Source organism: Brachyistius frenatus, unplaced genomic scaffold, assembly GCF_029030835.1.
Source record: "Brachyistius frenatus isolate BFR_SWC_R1_liver_20210118 unplaced genomic scaffold, ASM2903083v1 Contig_45, whole genome shotgun sequence".
Taxonomy (NCBI): domain Eukaryota; kingdom Metazoa; phylum Chordata; class Actinopteri; family Embiotocidae; genus Brachyistius; species Brachyistius frenatus.
Genome location: NW_027210644.1, coordinates 86,589 through 97,693, shown reverse-complemented (window position 1 = coordinate 97,693; position 11,105 = coordinate 86,589).

Sequence of the window (11,105 nt, the reverse complement as noted above, 5' to 3'; positions counted from 1 at the left end):
ATTAGAGAAAATAATAAACAACATCGTTTCCACAGCTGTCACAGATGAACTATATTATCAAGAACAGAAGCTTTGGAAATGTCTCTAAGACCTCATTTATAGTCAGACTACTTTCTCTTCTATTGGTCTCTCTGATGTGACTTCAACCATTGTTTCAAATTATTAGCATGTGTTTCCGATCCCATCCCAACTAGACTTATCAAGGATATTTCATCCTCAATTAACACTCCCATAATACATTTGATCAATGTATATTTGTTAAAAGGCCATGTGCAGTCTTTTCAAGTTGCTGGAGTGTAATCTCTCCCTAAATGGATCCAGGTTATTTGGCCAGCTACAGACCAATATCAAACCATGTCTTTATGTCTAAAATCCTTGAAAAAGCTTTTCACAAATCAATTGTGACCATCTGAATATTTCCAGTCAGGATTTAGACTGAACACAGAAACCTCAAGCAATCATCTTGTCATTGCCTCAGACAATCGGTTTGGTCTGCTGTACTTAGTAATACTACTAATGTATAGTATAGTAATAATACTATGCAGATAAAACTCAGCTACCTTTGCTTACGAAGCCAGATGAAACAAATCCTAACCTCATAAACACATTATCTAACTATATATTTACTCTGGTTGGCATTGCATTCGCCGTCAGTACAGTGAGGAACCTTGGAGTTATTTTTGATCAGGATATGACCCTTAAGTCACACATACAAGTCTGTATAGGACAGCTTTCTTTCACTTACACAGTATTTTCAAAATGAGGATCTTCTTATCTCAGATTAATGCTTAAAAATTATTCTATGTATTTGTTACTTCTAGTCTGGACTATTGTAATCCATTATTCTATGTCCCAATAAATCTATGAAAAGCCTTACATTTATCCAGAATGTTGCATGAAGATTATTGACAAGAATTTGCAAGAAAGATCATATTTGCTTCTCGTCATTGGTTCCTTGTAAAATACAGAATATCATTTAATTTCCTTCTCAATGAAAGATAACAAAGACCTCATGGTTCCAGATTATCCCAATAGAAATGCTTTACTCTTTAACTACAGATTTATTCGTGGTTTCTGTTGGAATTGGAGGCGGAGCTATCAGGCTCCTCTCTTGTTGGAACCAGCACCCAGTTTGGGTTCCTAAAGGCAAAAACCTTCTCTACTCTAAACATTAGGCTTAAAGCTTTTCCTTTTGATAAAGCCCATAGCTAAGGGTGGCTCAGGTAACCCTGAACCAAACCTGTATTAGCAGCTGGGGTAATACCCGGTGATGCAATAAGCACGTCTCCGCTACTATCCTTTGTTTTGATTCATTTATATGCCACAATGTCATAAACAATATGTTTTCTCTCTCCCATAGTTTGTGTTTTTTCCATTCTGTTATTTTACTGCAATGAAGTGAGACGTCAATTTGTACTTAACTACAAAGCCAATTTCTGTTCTCCTAGTTATGTCCAACTATAAATCTAATCTATCACCAGTTCCCATACTTGTCACGTGTGTGCACGCCGCTGAGCCTAAGGGAAGACAAAAAAGCAAGACACAGAAACTAAATGATCATTGTTTGTACAGAGTCCTTGTGATTAGCATACCTCTGCTTGTTTGTTTGATTCAGAATAGGTAAATTTTTTAAACACTAAATACAAAGGGACACATTTTTTTTGTTTAAATGAACCCTTAAATTCAATAGTATTACTGTTATTACTATGATGAAAGTTATTGCCAACTGAAGCTTTCCTCAGGATGTTTACAACTGCTCTGAGGTTCGGATTATGTTACATAGTGCAGGCCCTGTCCTATAGAAAACAGATCAAGGTCCAGACTTTTCTGTAAATTGCAGAAAGCAAATAACATAACTGAAGACATGTGCCAAAGAATGAACATAACACAATTAAGAAAGACCACATAAAGACAATACATTTCACAAACCCCAATGTGATGATGACCTTGAAGTTATTTGAGCCTTTTGAAAGTGATTACAACAAATACACATTTTCCAGGTGTACATGACAGCCAATATGGTGACTGAGGTGAAAAGCTGAGCAGATATAGCAGAGAGAGTACCTTCGAATCACAGTGCTATTCTGCCCTGGTCTTTTTCTTCTTGCTGCTGCAGCTGTTCGTCAGAGTCTGGTTTCAATCTTCTAATAATCTATTGAAACCTCACTGAATTTATGGACTTGGCTTTCTCTTTTTGAAAGTAAGGCTGGTAATGTTTGTTCTTTTTATTATCAGTTACAGTCCCTCTCAAGATACAGTAAACAGTACATTTGAAATGTCTGGAATATCAAATGCCTCAGTGACATTGAAATCCATAAACAGATATAAAGGTCATTCAAAAAACATCATTGTAAAATAATTTAATGTAATAGAAAATATTTTTAGGGAAAAAGGTTTTCGATGTGCACTTCAATTTTTTTTAACATTTTGCTTATGTCTCTTCCACGAACATAGGGTTGATTTATTACCTATTTTGCAACCAGTGTTGAGTAAAAACAAAAACCCAGATCTGTTCTAGTTAAGAATTACATGATGTGAACGGGAGAAGGCAGTATAAACATAGAGTGTAACTCCTTACAGCTATTATTTGTCCCCTAAACCTAAGTACTGCTTTAAATAGAAATAGTACATGATAAGAGATGTACCATCCTTGGACTAAAGAGGATCACTAAGCTGCAGGTCTGAATCTATATCCCATCCTTTCTTAGATACTCCACAAAAATGATAATATTGCCATGGTCCACCGCCTTTAATCACGTTTTTACATAAAACTCCTAGGGTTCTCTGTATCACTGGTGGACAGCGAAGTAAACTACCAACTTAATGACTCTTACTGCACAGGTGAACAACCAAATACAATAAGCCAGTGTTGTTTCTCTTTTCCTCTGTGTATGATCAGTTCAGTGTTAAGCTACAGACTCAGTGATCTGATATTCAACTTTATGTTATAAAAAAATGTACAGATGTTATCTGATCTTGAATTTCTGGTTAGATGCATATGAGCTATTTCATTACTTCAATTTTGAAGAACAAACAGTTGGCTGTTTCATTTACTGTGCATCAGTCACTGGTTTTGGGTTTTCAGTCTGCTTCAAGTGTGCATTTTGGAGAAACATCAAGTCCATTGAAATTCCTGAGGACATATAGTACAGTATGTCAACATTTTTCCTTCAGTCAGTTTAAAAATTATATTTTACTTCTCCATTACATACACAAACCATATTTTGTCCCTAATCTTAACCAGTGTTTTGGTCATTTAAACCTCACCACATACAGGACATGAAACCTATCTTTGTTGTCAAACTGCCACACTTTCTATGTCATTTGGTTTTAATCAAATGTATGGCTTCTAGAGCAAAGCCAATAAACCGTTTTTAGCTGGAGTTGTTATATTCCTTTGTAACCTCGTAGTAAGAAAAAAAAAAAATCGAACAAGTTTGACTAAAGCTTAAACTACTATATTAATAAAACATTTCAGACAAGCCTATCCAATTTGCCCTTTTCATCAATAGAGAAGCTCAGATACAAGAGACTGTTTTCCACATAAAAGATCCCATGGGCCATTGGGGAAGGCAGCTTAATGCGACACGTAATTATATCATGACTGTTTGCTGACCATTAGTGGAAATATGAGACAACATAGACCTTTTTCATGGCAGACCTTTTGATTTAACACACTAGGGAAAGCAGAGGTGTATAAATGATGGCTCAGTTCCATTAAGTATCCCAGTAAGCCATGACAGAGAGCAAACATGTACAAAAGTAGGACCTCCCCTAAGTGAAATGCAGCCATCATTAATTCACTTATGCTTTTCCTACAATGATAAGTCAAAATAAACACTGTTAAAAACGGTCTGTAAGGGGATCAATAAGCCCCTTTCTATCAGTTTGCACAAGAAAAAACATGTTTTAAAACACCTTACTCCTGTTCTGAACACTTGACTCCTGTTCCTAATCTGTTATGTTGAGAGTATCTTTGTGAATATGTGTATATTTATGTTCTCTTCCTTTATTTATTGTTTTTATTTATGACCATTAAGACATCATATTTAGTTTGTCAGTTTGTTTGTAATAAGCATTTGAATGTAGAAATGTTAAAATCAATGTGTAGGCTACAACAGTTTAGGCTACAACAGTCTTCATTCAAACAGCTAAAAATGTGCTCGGTAAGCGTGAACATCTGGTAATTCACAATATGCCAGAATCTGGATTTTGCCCTACAGGACATTTGGCTTCTCTTCACATTTATCTCTCTTTCTGTGTTTTTGCTTTATTTATCCTCTCTGTGTGGTTGTGTACTTGAGTTTCTGCCTACTGTATGTTTGTTTAGTTTGTGCTCCTTCCAGGTCTTCATGGTGGTGGCTCAGGTCCTGGGGCTGTACTACAAAGTAGGTTCAACATATCCAGGATATCTTTCCATTATCTGCCTTAACTTAACCTTAAAAACGAGTTTGTGCTTAGCGGTCACACAAAGCTGGTTAAAACTTGCTAAATGAACCCAATCCAGCTATGAGTGCGTTCACATAAGACGCAAGCTGTTTGCACAATCTGACCAATCGCAAACACAGACACGTGTACTGGTAGCAGAGCAGCATATTTAATGGAAAGTAAACAATGATATGAGACAAATATGAACACATAATCCAGGCTAAAAGCAACACAGCTGCAGCTGCCAAATGAAAGAAGGATAGTTGGCAACAAACAAAAAAAACCCTGCTGTGTGGATGTGTCAGTTGCTTCAAATATCACTTAGAGCACGAGAACATCTGACTAATTTCATTCATTCATGTCTTGCGTAGATGTATCAGCATCTGATGTATTGCCAAGTAAGGTGATATACAAATAACATTTCACAATAGAGTACTAAAATAGTCTACTGTACACAGTATAAGCAGTATGTGTAATGTGTAGTGTAATACTACAAATAGCTTACTGATAATTGCGCTAATGTAATGAACTGTGGATGGGATGAGTTCACAGATGTGGAAAATTGGATAAGAGTTTAATGAAGTGTATTCTTAGAGCGTGTATGACAGTTTTAGTCGTTTTCTTTCAGTTGAAGCCCCGCTGATGCCAAATGGACCAGGCAGTAAATACAAAAAAATATTGAAACATAATTCAAAGAGGTAGTAGGTTTACTGTCCTATCTCATAAGTACAAGTAGTCTAAGGGCTCCATCAGTCTCTGTTGTAGTCTTATAGGATGTTATTGGTGCACAAAAACACAATGAAATGGAATCTATATGTCATATAACAATTGTCAGGAATAGCCAAAGAGGTTTGTCAGTCTCTGAACACAGGACTTTGTCACTGTCACAGCATTGAGCTCCACAGGATCTTCTACGACTGGTGATTCAATTTTTCCAAGAGAATTGATTGGTCAGTAGGTCGTGCTTTTATATATTTTAATCTATTATCTCAAACTTAACCTGCTCCGGAGAAAGTTAGGTCTGCAGTATAATTTACCATGGCGATGTATCACGCTAAGAAGTGAACCAGCTTTGTAATCATATAAACTCAGAGTTAAACTTGAAGTTACCTCAATAACTGCAAATCTTTGTAGTACTGTCCTCCTATCTGTTGGTTGATGCCTGGTTCACATTATTCATCTTTTTTTTTTTTTACGTCATAATTTTTCTTCATAATTCTGTCTATAACGATGTCTATATGTACTGGACACAAAACATATTTCACATCTGTGACCTAAAATCTCCTCATGGTTTTCCTGTTAAGTGAAATTTTGGGAGAGTTTCTCCTATTCTGAGTCCAAGGTATAAGGACAGAGGGTGTCCTGTGCTGAACAGATTGTAAAGCCCCTTCAGGCATATGTGTGTTTTGTGATATTGGGTTGCACAAATAAAATTGAATTAATGTTCATATTTTTGTATGTTTTTATAATTAATAATCTAACACTTTCAATCAAATAAAAAAACAAAACAAGAGTTAGGGGTTTTCAGTACCCCTCAGCCCTCCATGTTTATTTCCTCATCCAATACACAAACATAGAGCACACAAGGAGAAGTCTAAACAGCACTTATTGTGGATTATATGAATATACAGTATCTGTTCCTGTGCTACTGCACATGGGTTTCAGTTCAGAGCTTAGATGATGTAACTCAGGCAAGATGTAAAGCTGGTACAGAGCTGCAGATATATTTGCAGTTTGAATAGAGGCACATTATGGCCGCATTGTTTTCTACTTGGGAAACCTGGGGTAAAATGAGCTGCGGTGGCCTATTCACCCTCCATTCCGTCAACTTTTATTGTGCCCTGTCACCCATACCTGGCGCCAGGTTTGCTGTGTATGTATATCACTGCATATTTATGCACATTGTCAAACAATTTGCAAACCAATTGTCAGAAAGAGAACCATGGAGGATTTATACACTTTGCCTGTTTGGTTGAATTGCTGTCCTGTTCATAAATTTTTTTTATTTTCTTGTGTGCACATGAAAGACAGACTGAACTGATTTATCTCTCTCTATTCCTTTTCTCAGTGTCTCTAAAGTCTCATCTGTATTCGGCTTCAAGTCAACTTGCTCTCTGGTGGCCAACAGAAGGCAAATATTAGCAGCGCAACATACGCCATTAAGCAAAGGGCACCAGCTTCGGTTGACACTGATGGTGGCACCAATAAAGCTGCCACTGCAACTTTGAAAAGCATTTACTTTTAATGTGGCACAGGATCAAAGAAGGTGCTGCACTATAAATATGATTTTAAATTCAAGTTGGAGAGCAGAGATCTTTGCTGACAGTAGTCATCAATACATCTGTGTGTAAAAAGTGTATCTGAGCCAGCCACAAAAGTAAAGAGATTGAGAAATGTTGTGACAGCTACTGACAGCTATCTGATATGTGAGTGGGTGGCACACTGGCGTAGTTGTTAGCACTGTTGGTTCATAGCCAGACCAGCCTGTGTGGGTGCTTTAGTTTTCTCCCACAGTTTACAGACGTGTAAGTTCCTTGAATCAGAAGCTCCGCATTGCCTGTTGGTGTGACTGTGAAGTTGTTTCTCTGTGTGTGTGTGCTGGGTAAAATACTTTTAAAAAGCGACGGGCTGAATACTGAATACACTGTTTAAAATGGAAAAATGTCATTAGAATCGTTAGAATATAAACAACATAACGAGAAAAGGAACCCATTGCTACCAGACTGCACATGCAAACCAGCTGTGCTTTATCATAATTTATTGATTTGATTGATTTTAAACTTGAAGGGGATGGATTTCTTAACTGGCCAACCTTTTGTATATCAACATGAATAATACAAATAAACATTAAATGACAAGAGACATGAAAGACCAGAGTACTTTTTCAAATTTAAACCAGGTGAAACCCGGTGAAACCTGGTGACCGGCATAAAGAGGCATTTGTTATGTTCTGAACAAAAGTATGCTGGTTACCAGAAAGGGAAGCTTGAAAAACACAGTGTGTTTGAACCAACATAAATCAACACACTAGCATTAAATTATTGCATGTTGATCTGTAACTTAACCTCTTTGTCTACTTGGCGAAGAGAAAGTTGGGTTTGTGTTGATAAAAAAAACTGTCAAAATGTCATTTGGACATAAAGCAGATACTTCATCTTAGGAGTGAAACAGCTGCCACCCAAGACAGGTTGCCTGTCCCACAGGGAAAGCTCTCTCTTGCTCAATGCATGCTGGGGATAGGCTCCAACCCTCTTATACCCTGAACAGGATAAACAAGCGAAAAATGGATGGATGATTTACAAGACAATACTGCATTTATTTGAATGTGCTCTCTCAGATCTAAGTCCACAACAGCTTGTTTAGTGTAGACCAGTTCTAGGTCACATATTGCATTTCCTACAGCTCATTGTGCACTTGGGTCCCCACCAAGTACGGTATAGTTTCCACTTTACACAGCATAGCTGTCAAATTAGAGGCACATGGTGTTCCAGTAAACAAAAGTAAACAGTATGTGCCACAGTAGAGGCTTACGGAGCATCCGGAAAGTATTCACAGCGCTTCACTTTTTTCTACATTTTGTTATGTCAGCCTTATTCCAAAATGGATTAAATTATTTTTTTCCCTCAAAATTCTACACACAATACCCCATAATGATAATGTAAAAAACGTTTTTTTGAAATTTGTACAAATCTATTAAAAATCAAAAACGAAAAAAAAAAAAAAAAAAAAAAATCACATGTACAAAAGTATTCACAGCCTTTGCCATTACACTCAAATTGAGCTCAGGTGCATCCTGTTTCCACTGATCATCCTTGAGATGTTTCTACAACTTGATTGGAGTCCACCTGTGGTAAATTCAGTTGATTGGACATGATTTGGAAAGGCACACACCATCTATATAAGGTCCCACAGTTGACAGTGCATGTCAGAGCACAAACCAAGCCATGAAGTCCAAGGACTTGTCTGTAGACCTCCGAGACAGGATTGTATCGAGGCACAGATCTGGGGAAGGGTACAGAAACATTTCTGCAGCATTAAAGGTCCCAATGAGCACAGTGGCCTCCATCATCCGTAAATGGAAGAAGTTTGGAACCACCAGGACTCCTCCTAGAGTTGGCCACCTGGTCAAACTGAGTGATTGGGGGAGAAGGGCCTTAGTCAGGGAGGTGACCAAGAACCCAATGGTCACTCTGACAGAGCTCCAGCGTTGCTCTGTGAAGAGAGGAGAACCTTCCAGGAGGACAACCATCTCTGCAGCACTCCACCAAGCAGGCCTGTATGGTAGTGTGGCCTGACGGAAGCCACTCCTCAGTAAAAGGCACATGACAGCCCACCTGGAGTTTACCAAAAGGCACCTGAAGGACTCTCAGACCATGAGAAACAAAATTCTCTGGTCTGATGAAACAAAGATTGAACTCTTTGGCCTGAAAGCCAAGCGTCATGTCTGGAGGAAACCAGGCACCGCTCATCACCTGGCCAATACCATCTCTACGGTGAAGCATGGTGGTGGCAGCATCATGCTGTGGGGATGTTTTTCAACAGCAGGAACTGGGAGACTAATCAGGATGGAGGGAAAGATGAATGCAACAATGTACAGAGACATCCTTGATGAAAACCTTCTCCAGAACGCTCTGGACCTCAGACTGGGAAGAAGGTTCATCTTCCAACAGGACAACGACCCTAAGAACACAGCCAAGATAACAAAGGAATGGCTTCGGGACAACTCTGTGAATGTCCTTGAGTGGCCCAGCCAGAGCCCAGACTTGAACCTGATTGAACATCTCTGGAGAGATCTGAAAATGTCTGTGCACCGACGCTCCCCATCCAACCTGGTGGAGCTTGAGAGGTCCTGCAAAGAAGAATGGGAGAAACTGCCCAAAAATAGGTGCCAAGCTTGTAGCATCATACTCAAAAAGACTTGAGGCTGTAATTTCTGCCAAAGGTGCTTCAACAAAGTATTGAGCAAAGGCTGTGAATACTTATGTACGTGTTATATTTTCATTCTTTATTTTTAATAGATTTTCAAAAATTTTAAAACAAACTTTTTTCACGTTATCATTATGGGGTATTGTGTGTAGAATTTTGAGGAAAAAGATGAATTTAATCAATTTTGGAAAAAGGCTGTAACATAACAAAATGTGGGACAAGTGAAGCGCTGTGAATACTTTCCGGATGCACTGTACATTCTCAGAAGTTGTAAATTGAGTAGACAGGATGGCTAAGGTCCATGAACTGTATGCTGAATGCGAGCTACAAAATGTATTATTACCAACAAGATGATATTCTGCGACGATTTTGCTACTGGCAGTTCCCTTATTCACCTCCCACATGGGAGACAATTTGACTCTAAGCAGCATAAAAGTAAAGGTGAAACAATTAACATTAAAGCTGGATTAATTATTATTATTATTATTATTATTATTAGTGTTGTTTTTAATATTGTTATTTAGAGTGTGTGATACCAATCTGCTTATCTATTATTATCTATTTTTTGTTGGTCAGGAAAATAAATCCTGTATTTATAAGATATCTGTAAATGACCAAAAAGACTGAAAAGCATAGATACTGATCACAGCACCACTACGAAACTATAAAACACAAATTTTCATCATAGTTGCTGATCGTGTCACAACACAAGTAATGACTTTGCTGCAAATGCTTCAACCCCCATAATCACTAATGACTGTTCTGACTTCAGCTCCAAGGTTAGAATAACTCATAAAAACAACTGCTTGTTGCAGGCAAATATTATTTGTTCTTATGCTACCTTTAACATTTTCTTTACATTGTTTCTACTGTAAAACACGTCAACATCAGCTCCTTATAACATACTATGATTCGATGAAGTTGAATCAACAGTTTTTTGACCATACACATTATGACCCCATTTACACCTGCGACATCTGTATCCAGGTAACTGGAAAAGGGAAACCATATGGTAACACAAGTTACGAAGCAAACATTGGGATCAGATAAGTCAGACATTTGGAGGGGATCAGTTTCACATTAAGACTGGATCTCAGTCAGGTGTAAATCCAATCCAAACCCAGACTGCACTTTCAAACTGGGTGTAAATATCAGCTTTACAAAGGTAGGACTCACTGTAGGACGGGTGATTCCCTAGTGTTCATTTCCCAGTGACTAATATGACTCATTTTGACAAGTTGATGGATCTCAGATCTTAAACAGCCATCATGCTAAAACATTTCAGGACATTGTTTTTGTATGTCTCATCAAGACCAATCTTGTGACAAATACCTCAACACTTAGTAACCTATCCAGATGTCTGTGTGAGGCTTTGTAGGAAAGTAAAATGACCAAATAAGTATTCAGATTCACACTGTGTAATTTTACCCTTATATACAACACATTTTTTTCTGTTTATTAGGCTTCAGCACATCACCAAAGTCCTAATACATAATATCATGTCCCTGGAAGATAAACATGGCTTTACTTTATAATCTGATTCAAGGACTGATCTCTGTGGCAAAGACCACATAGGCTCTGACTAGTGACGTTATGAAGTCAATCGAGGAGTGCTGGGAGGCTGGCGGGTTTTGTTACGTTTCGTTTTGGATTATTTGTCCTATGGATCTATGTGGAATGCCGGCTGTAAAAACAGGTGATGCACTCCTATGCATTTCAAGGTCAAGACATTTTGAAAGACATACCATGCA